The 10,360-nt window shown below is 31.9% G+C and overlaps 1 protein-coding gene across 2 annotated transcripts in view; it reads left to right on the plus strand.

Annotated features, from left to right (window-relative positions):
- LOC106665399 overlaps positions 1–10,360 on the plus strand; it is a 621,066-nt gene that overhangs the window by 71,672 nt on the left and 539,034 nt on the right. The window lies entirely within an intron of this gene.

Below are 10,360 nucleotides of genomic sequence, written 5' to 3' on the forward strand. Positions count from 1 at the left end.
ATTAAAAGACTACTGTGTTGGTCGCCTTCCACTCCAAAATATTTTACGAATTGAGTCAAATTTGAATAATATTAATTTTTACGTATTTAAAACAGTTCTACACAGCTCGGAGACAGATTTGAGAAAATCTACTTTAAAAATCGGATTGCAAGAATATATAATCCTATAATGCCTTACAATTGGGCTGTTTCTTTTAATTACTCAAATTAATACTTTTTAGAATGACATTAAACGTTTTTAAATGAACAGTTTTTTCTTCATATTAACCCTTTCTTTAAAACATCGAAAAACATAGCAGGTGGTAGGCACGTAAAATAAAATTTCTTCATTTCAAAAACAATTAAAATACAGAAAAATTGGGCTCTTAGAATTTCCTATCAACTCATTTTTTCAAACATTAAAAATTTAGGGGATAATATGAATTATAAGCAAGTAAATTAAAATTATCCTATTTTTTCTGTCAAATTAATCTTTCAAATTTCGAACCATCCCAAGTTCAAATTAATGTTTTTGTAATTTCAATTAAACCGATTTAACTTCATACTAACTCTTTTTGTTTTCAAGTTAACCATTTTTTGCAGCAATAAAAAACGCTTAGGAGATGGTACGAAGTATAAAGACTAAAGTATAATTCCTCTAGAATCGTGAATTTTTTTAAATATAAAAGAATTGGGCCCTTAGAAGACCGTAAGAAAGTAAATTAAAATGAAAATTTAAAATTTTATAACTAATGGATTTTTTTTAATTTAAATTATATTTATTTATATCGTTTTGGGGAAAAAATGTTAACCACTTTATAAAAAAGAATCTTTTATTTTATTAATTTTACGTCATTTCGATTTGCAGTTTTAAATATATTTATTTTGTTTTTTTATGTTGTATAAAACTCATTTTAAAAAAAGAAACCATCATTTTTGCATTTCCTATTATTTAGAGTGTTAAAGAGGTGTAGAGTTCTATTATTTTACGTTAAAAAATTTCAAAATCAAAATACGAAAAATTTGCTTTTTGTATTTAATTTTTTTACAATTTTCAATTTAAAATTTAATTAATTTTCATATGAACTTCTGAAAGCACAAATATTTTATATTTTAAAAAAGGCCGCAATTATGATGACAATGTTTGTCCTGATGTAATTCGTTAAGAATTGTTTCTTATTGATAATTGGTAAGTTTCGAAGGAAGAATACACCATCCAATTCAACGGCCAGGTGTATATCTTCCCTGATAGGTTTCACTATATATTGCCCAGCCCATTGGGCGCAGTACCCTTATCATTGGCAATCTTCAATAGAGAACCTCGTCGATTCACCAGGAGGCGGTCCTATCAAATTGTTAAACGAATTGGAAAAACGAAATCCGTTCGATTCGACAAAACTAAACTTGTTAAATGTAGCTTTCCAGGGTAGATTACCAGGTAGAAATAGAAAACGGATAAACGATTCTTTAACGTTATTAATGGAAAGCTTGAATTTAAACGACCGACAGTGTTTCTACCTTTCCAAAGATAGCCACTTGTTGATGTAGCCAATGTTATCCAGGCCAGCTTTTCAACGTATATGGCAATGCGATTGATAAAAATAAAAAAAAACTAAAGACAATAAACTTTTATTGCCCATTATCAATGGAAATATCACTCCTCAACATCATCATTAAGATATTAGATACTATCAATACGTTCTCCTGAATAAATGACGTTGTGTACTTTTTCTTGACGTTTCTTTTCTGCGGCCTACTTGTGAATGCTGAAAAGAACAGAAATCATTCACATCGACCACGTCTGGTCCGCCTTTTACCTCCTTTTACCCACTGTCCAGAACCCGATCGGCTGTTCGTCATCATCAAAAGCCCGTTTTTATCGTTCAGTTCAAATCATTGTACTAATGTTATAAAAAAAACAGTCTTTTTTTCTTTAGAAAAAGTATTGAGGGTTTTCGCGATTTTTTCTGTTCAGTTTGTTTTTGAGCATTTGGCAGGTGTTTTGTGGGGAAAAAAATGAAATTACAATAGCAATATATGATATGCTACAACAAGAACAGACCCATAGGATGGCCAGTGAACTAGATGTCAATACTTCAGAAAGTTATCCTGCATGTTAACTAAAAAGTTGTATGAGAGATACTTTGATTTTTAGATTACTTCACCTTTTCATAAAAAAATAAAAAACTTTCTCATAAACCCCTCATAAAGCATCAACCTTCTGAAAATTTGATTACAATGAAAAAGGTATTACAACCCCTGTGAAATTTATCTGTTTTATTGTTGTAACTTTAGGCTAACTGTGTACAAAACCAGTTATAACATAAATTTTTACGATTTTCCAGTATTCTTGTCTAAAGTTTGAGTAAGAAATTCTTGGCTCTGTAAGTACCGACAGATATGACGCTTACAGAATTCTTGCCTCTACTAATGAGCTTTAAACACGTGTGTTTCATTTCTCAAAGGTCAATTACCCCTAATGTAAAGCATTAAAAACCCCATAGATTTGATAACAGGATAAACTTTTACGGCTTTTTATACTTCTTGCTTAATGTTTAACATTGTTTTGTATATAAAAATTTTTACTAATAAATGTTAAATAAAATAAATTTTAGTAAATACTAACAGATTTGAGGCTTACAAAAAAGTTTACCGTAATAACGAGTTGTTTGGATATATTTACTTCCCAATGATTAATTATCAATATTCTAAAATTAACGTTTCATTAATTTTTGAAAATGAATTTTTCGATTCCAAACGGTGTAAAAAATCATTCATTACAATTTTAAAGTTTCTATTAATAAAAATAAAATAAAATACAGCAACATAAAGCGGACAAGAAAGAGTTTTTTTTATAAAATTTAACGTAAGAAAATACAAAACCTTCAGAAAACTGTCATCATCTAGTAGAATGCAAATCTGACAAAGTTTCCAGAAAGATTTTGAACATGTATTTATTTTTTATTAATATTTTTTTAGGCAAGAACTTTCGCACCACGTTAAACTTTATTTTCTAAGTGATTGTTTATTGTAATTGCTTAAAGGCAAAATTTAAAAAAAAAATAAATAAATAAATAAATCAGTAGTATATGTACATCTACTATCTAATTCGCAGTAGCGGGTGTTAAAAAATATAAAGTAAGCAAAAAAGAGTGTTTGGTACAAAATGGAATATAAGAAAAAACAGAAGGCTCAAAAAATTAACTGTTACAAATATCCATCTTTTTTAAGAATGCAAGCGTGGCATAATTTCCTTACAGATTTGTACTCTTAAGCTTTTTGTATTTTACAATTAATTAAGGTTTTTAGCTGAGATGAAAAAAAGTTAATAGCACGAGAGGGATTCGAACCCACGACCATCGGCTTGATACGCCGCTGCTCTACCACTTGAGCTATCGTGACCTCGATCCGCTCGGACATCAACTCCCCATCTCAACACCACCTTATGAGTTTTCCCTCCTTTTGCCATTTTTCAATTTTTTTGTATTTTCTTAAAAAATAATGAATGTAATCCAAAGTGAACAAAAATTCTTCTTGTACACTGCAAGCCTGACATAGTTTAGAAACAGTTTTAAAATCTTTATTTATTTTTTGACAGAACTTTGTAACTGATAAATTTTCAAAACTTACCTTATAAGTAATTTTGTATTTTGTTGGCTTAAATTTAAATTAAAAACACAAATGAGTCTGTAGTCTATATCTTGTAGCTAGTCCGTTGTAGCGTGTGGTCCATCTTTCAGTGTTAACAATTACTTTATTCCCAATAAGTTTCATTTAAAATTATATCTTAGAATCAAGAATTGATTTCTGCAAAATGAGGGAAGTTCCATATCTCTCCAACTCAAACTGCCAGAGTTACAGACGATTGAAGAAAAACCGAAAAAAACCAAGATGGCTGCACCCGGCCCACAAAGACCTCTTTTAAGGTTATATGGGTAGATTTTTCTATTCTAAATTTCAATATTTTCATTTCGTTCTAGTAGTGTTGAGTGTTTTAGAAAGTTTAGAGTAGAAACGGAGTCAGCTACAACAAGTTGCTTGAGAGTAAGCTAATCATCACTAATTTTGAGAGGATCACTGTAGCATTTACAAGGTCATAGGAGGTTTGAGGTATATGGGATGTGAACTGTGTACACCTGGTCGGTGGGAACGTTACACTGAACAAACATTTAGTTTAGAGAGGAAGCCGATTTTTCATTGACTCGGAAGTGCCGAGTCAATGAGGTAGCTTCGATAGTAGATAGATGGAAGGATGTCCTTGAGCAAAAACATACGAAATATGATCGAAATCCTGGACTGCATCATTAACAGCGAATCATAATGTCCAAACTGAATGGAGGACAAAATAAGATTCAAAATATGATGGTATTGCTGCCTGTCGTTTGGATGATATGTGGGTTTTTGGGGTGGGGGACATTACGGATTACGGACTTTTCTTGATATAGTAAATAGATTATACGTAGGAGAGAATTAAGTTGGTATGTAGTAAATATATCCTTTGCGGGTAGGGGTTGGGGGGTTTTACAAATAGTAGGGACAAAACCTAGGCTTATTTAATATGTACATTCGAATAAACGTACAAAAGTACGGAAGAGGAGAGTATATATTCTATGATTAGTGAACAAATAACTGCATCTATTTTCAGAATTGTTTTAATATTGAGATAGATTTATTGTTATTAGAAATTGTTGTTACACGGCAGTGTTTAATTAAAATATCATTGGTAAAAAGGTTTATGTAAGTTTATTAAATGAGCACTGTCTCGATAGAAAAATGTGTTTTATGACATCATCAGACCCTAAGAGGAGAAAACCATAGACCTTTAAATTGATGAAAATAAACTTTATAATGTTTCAATAAAATCTCTTTTAAGAACAACAAAAGATCGTTAAATTTTATGGAAACAGGGCCATAAGAGACATCTTGGATATGCAAATGGCAATGTTAAGAAAAGGTTCTGAATTCCGGTTTATTGCCCACTACCTGCGATACCTCATTCGCCGAGCTTTTCTAAGAAATTATTGAAGTCGGGTTAAACTGAATCCCACAGAGATTTGGATTTACAACCCAGGCCGAGAAACTTTATTAAACCCATCAAACGTGAAGAATCATGTTTTCTCTATGCTCCATTTACCGGGTTAACGCCAGATTATTCACCGGCACCCTGCAAAACTGGTCGAGATCCGAAAGGTGCATGAAAAACATTTATTCCTTTTGCCAAGCTTTCGAGAAACATTTCTAAAGACTGAAGAAATGATGTTTGTAGAGCGACCTGCAAAAAATCAATGAAGAGTTCAAATCTTCTTTAAGGTCTTTACTAGGTGTGAAAGAAAGACAAAAGTGTTGCGATCACCAAGCTTTCGGCAACATTATACTGCCATCATCAGGGTCTATTTATTAAGAAAAATATACATAATTAATATAAATTCAACAATCAATAATTAAAATAATAATGCATACTTTCCCAAGGGAGAAGGGTAAAATATTCTCATCGGAGGGGGGGAAAGTGCTTTGGTTTAGGTAATGAAGCACATGGCTAGCATTAAGTTATACATGGTGAACAAGACATCTATGTAAAGTTGTAAGTAATTATTGGCATGTAACNTAGAGCAGCGGCGTATCAAGCCGAAGATCGTGGGTTCGAATCCCGCTCGTGCCATTGACTTTTTTATCTCAACTAAAAACCTTAATTAATTATAATATGTTAATCGGACAAGCGGACCACGAAATTAGTGAATTTAATTGTTAATGTTATATGCGAATAATTACTCACTACTTTACATAGATGTCTTGTTCACCATGTATAACTGAATGCTGCCATGTGCTTCATAACCTAAACCAAAGCACTTTTACATTTTTTTTCCGATGAGAATGTTTTGCTCTTCTCCCTTGGGAACGTATGCATTATTGTTTTAATTATTGATTGTTGAATTTATATTAATTATGTATATTTTTTTTAATAAATAGGCCCTGATGATGGCAACATATTGTTGCCGAAAGCTTGGTAACTTTTGTCTTTCTTTCACCTAGTAAAGACATTAAAGAAGATTTGAACGCCACATTGATTTCTAAAGACTTACATGGTTAACTAATATAAATTTATCCACAATGAATGAATTTAGCTTTGAGGGTTGGCCGAGATAACCTGTCTGTTCTGCATTACAAACCTTGATGTAAGACCGTACCATCCACAACCGACTGCATTGGAAATAACCTAATTGCAATTGACCTGTTATCGAGAACGTATTGAACAATTTGCCCCGAATTACTAAGTATAGACCAACACAGTGAATCTAACAGATAGAAGGACCAAATACTTGAATTTGAATGCAGACCAAAATCAGGGTTTAGGGAGTGCCCCCAGTATAGTACCAAAAGTACCGTCAGAATTTCTGAACAAGGCAGACGTATTAGGACTTAAAAGACCATCTGGTTCGATTCCCGAGCTTACCTAGCACCAAACTAAGACACATTCATCTGATAGCAGAAACTGAATAGCCCAACAAATTTTTCAAGATATTGACAAATTTGGTCAAGTCCCCTGGGTTAAATATTTATGAGACCAACACAATGACTGAGTCAACCAAGGGTCAAAACTGCTGAACACCTCAAGTCTGAATAGCGTTACGAAGCAAATATCATCACTAACCCTTGAATTATCTTTTTTCTATGGCCAACCTACGCCCCTTGTGGAAACCAAATGCTCTGTTTTATTGACGCTGGGCATTAAGTTCCATTAATCACGATATTTCTCTTTGAAAGGATATAGGTCAAAAGAAATAACATCTTATCGGCATATATGAGAGTAAAGAAAATTTAGGTGCAAGCTTTCTACTTATTTTAAGGTCATCATCAGGGGACAACAACTTTAAATTGTCTACAGATTGATTTTTACAAGCGATCACAAATTTCCTTAAGACCGATCGAATCCCAACCCTTGCCATAGTCCTTGGCAATGTTGGGACTGAGTTGGTTTTCAAAGAGAAGTATTGTGATTTTTGGAACTTAATTGTCAGCCTTAACAGCAGAAACCGAATAGCCATACAATATCTACAAGATGTTGCGAAATTTGGTCATTATCCCTAGCTTAAAAGTTTCGAAATAAGGAATTTGATATTTTGTAACACATAATTTTGGAGGAGATATTAATTAAAGCGAACACCTTTTTGCTAATATTTGGGTACATTGGAACCGATTATACTGAATGATTATCGGGCTGCTTAATGAGGATGGCTTTAATCCTGTAATCCAATAACACTTAAAAACAAATCCCTTGGAATAAATGTGCAAAAGCTGATTGTGTCACATATATAATTGTTTTTTAAGTTGTCTCGTGCATTAATGATAAATTGTGACATTTAAATTAACCATTGTAAACCTAATCGTTTCGCATTGAGCTTTATTCAATCTTTTTTATTTATTTTTTTCATTCAATACATAAAACAGGCTGGTATTTTGAATATCGGGTTTTTTGGAATTTAGAAATTCGTTGTTAAAACGTATATGTATCTGATGCGTCTCCTAAAGCCGGGAACACACCCGATGCAACGCTATGCGACGCTACCCGACGCAAATCCTAAGTCCAATTTTCCATAAGATTGTATTACCCCCGTGCACATATGCCCAGTTCTATACAACGCTGCCCTACTCTACGCTCTGCGATCCCCACTGTCCAGATTTTCGTCGGGTAGCATCGAGTACAGTCGAAGACAAAAGAACCGGACAATCATATTTTTATTCAAACTACATGTATTATTGCCGTTATATTAATTACAACATACTTATTTTAATATAAACCAAATTAACCGTGATCAAAAATTCATTAGTTTTATTTTAAAAATTAATTTTAATAGTTTGGTAGAAACTTGATCAAAACATCGTAATACCATTTTTTGGTATAATGAATTTAACTAACAATTTATTACACGGTTTTGCTCATAAAATTTAATTAACAATTTATTTCATGGTTTTGCTCATAAAATTACACCATTTTCGTCGAGTAGTGCCAGAACAGGACACTCATATATTTTTTAGTTTGTTTCAAACTATGTATATGTAATTTTGTCGTTATATTAATTACAACATGTTATTTTAGTGTAAACCAAATTAAACGAGATCAAAAATTCGTAAGTTTTTATAAAAATTATTTAATTATGATGGTTAGGCAGAAAATTTATCAAAACACCGGAATAACTGTATTTAAAACAATTAAGTTTAACAAAGAATTTATTAGATGGTTGTGCTGATAAAATTTAACTAACAGTTTGTTACAAGGTTTTGCTCAAAATAGTGCGTTAAGAACAAAAGAGGCGTTGCGATTGTGATACTGATTTTTATGATATACGCTGTGTGACAGTACGTGGCGTGCGCTTGACGTCGCATAGATGTGCACACCCCACCAAAACGAGGGAAGGCGTCGTGTAACATTCCACATTAAATTCTCCAAAAACCCAACAAAAAGAAACAAAAATTGATATAAAAACAAAAACGCAATCATTGTCAATAATGTAGACCCAATTGCCCCGTCTAGAAGTAACCATCCTAATTTTAGTATGCTGACCGGCGCTAATCTACATTAATAAAACCAACTGAATCGTCAGAATCAGACATTCCCTCTTCCTCATCCTTATCCTGTCACATCCCTCACCCTAAAAATAAAACCTTTACATAGTCACGAACATTAGAAAATGAAATTAATCTCAAATCAATCTCAGAAACAAAACGAAATTTAACCTATATTGCTTATATTAGCGGAAAGAGAAATTATTGCCCATTGTGCAAATTTAAAGTAAAATAAATAAAATTAGTAAAAAAACATAGTTAAAAATTTACTTAAATTTAGTTCAAAAAAACACGAATTCTCAAACATTTTATTTATTGTATTTATTTTGTTCCTCTGTGTCAACTCTCAAAATTCATTGATTTGTCCTTTAGATTGTGAAGTTTCCCTTTAGAACTTTAAAATTTCAACTTATCACGTAAAATATGTAAATTTAAATCAACGCAAATTAAATTTTCATACTTTATTCAATTAAAGTTTTAATTTTCTCTTTTTTACCCAATTACCCGATAAATTGGAATTATCGAGTTATAAACGAAAATATTCGACACCTTCAAAACTACTCGACGAATTTTTAAGTTTGAATTTTTTTGAACGCATTTTGAAAGGCCTTTTCATTCTAAAAAAAAATTATAGCACAAGCCCAAAAATTCATCGAGTTCTTGTCCAGATTGTGGTGCTTCCCTTCAGAAACCGATACTTTAAATTTATCATGTAACTGATTAGAAAAGGAGAAGATTTTATATTTAGTAGAATAAAATATGAATATTTAAATCGACGCAAATTAAATTTTCACACTATTCAAATAAAAAATTTGTGTTTTTCGTTTTATGACAGGTTACACAATAAATTGAAATAATATCTCGATGAATTTTTGAGTTCCTTGGTAAATACTGTTATAGAGCTGAAATAATTTTCAGAATGTGGAAAAAATGATTCACCCAACTTCAAGTGTTATATTTGATTTATATGAACCTTTTTTCAAATATAATGACATATTTTCCACAAATTTTGAAAATACGTTTGATTCTAAAAGAATAACTAGAAACGTAAAAATTCATCGATTTTTTCTAGAGATACAGAAATTTACGTTTGGAACTCGCTAATGTCGATTTTCCACGCATCTTGTGAAAACAGGAAAAAAAAGTTTAATAAAATAAAATATGAAAATTTAAATCAACCGAAATTAATTGTTCATATTTCATATATTGAAATTATCGATTTTTTTAACCAGTTACCCAATAAATTGAAATTATCGAGATCTGAAGAAAACAAATTTCTCCAAAATGACTTTGAATTTTCGCGTTTCAGTTACTTTTTTTTTAGGACTGAACGGTTGTCAAAATGTGTGAAAAATTCATCCTCAAAACTTCAAGTGGCTTATCGTATTTTAATATATATACATCCGCAACGGCTACTTCTGTCATCATAATAGATCATGCAGACTCAGCAACTCTCCAGAAGCTATATTAGACCCTCTCCCACCATTTTTGAAGACTTTACTCGGACTTGAACCGCATCTTAATCACGACCTCGTCCTAATTTTTATTTTACAAGTTATTCACTTTTATGTAAATTTAATTATAAACTTTAATAAGATGTAATAAATAAATCTTTTTTTAAAAACGAGTGTTAGGGGCGTCGGTGGCCGCAACGGTTTAGGCATTGACACGGCGCTCATCACTGTAAGGTAAAGGTCCCGGGTTCGAATCCAGCGGCCCTGCATTCGAACCCGACATACTTACAACTGGGCTTTTTTTCAAAAACACCGGCACTCCTCTGCTATTGAGAACCCTCGTTAAAAAATCAAGTAATAAGTGTG

Source organism: Cimex lectularius, unplaced genomic scaffold (genome assembly GCF_000648675.2).
Source record: "Cimex lectularius strain Harlan isolate CLEC.00 unplaced genomic scaffold, Clec_2.1 scaffold9, whole genome shotgun sequence".
Taxonomy (NCBI): Eukaryota; Metazoa; Arthropoda; class Insecta; order Hemiptera; family Cimicidae; genus Cimex; species Cimex lectularius.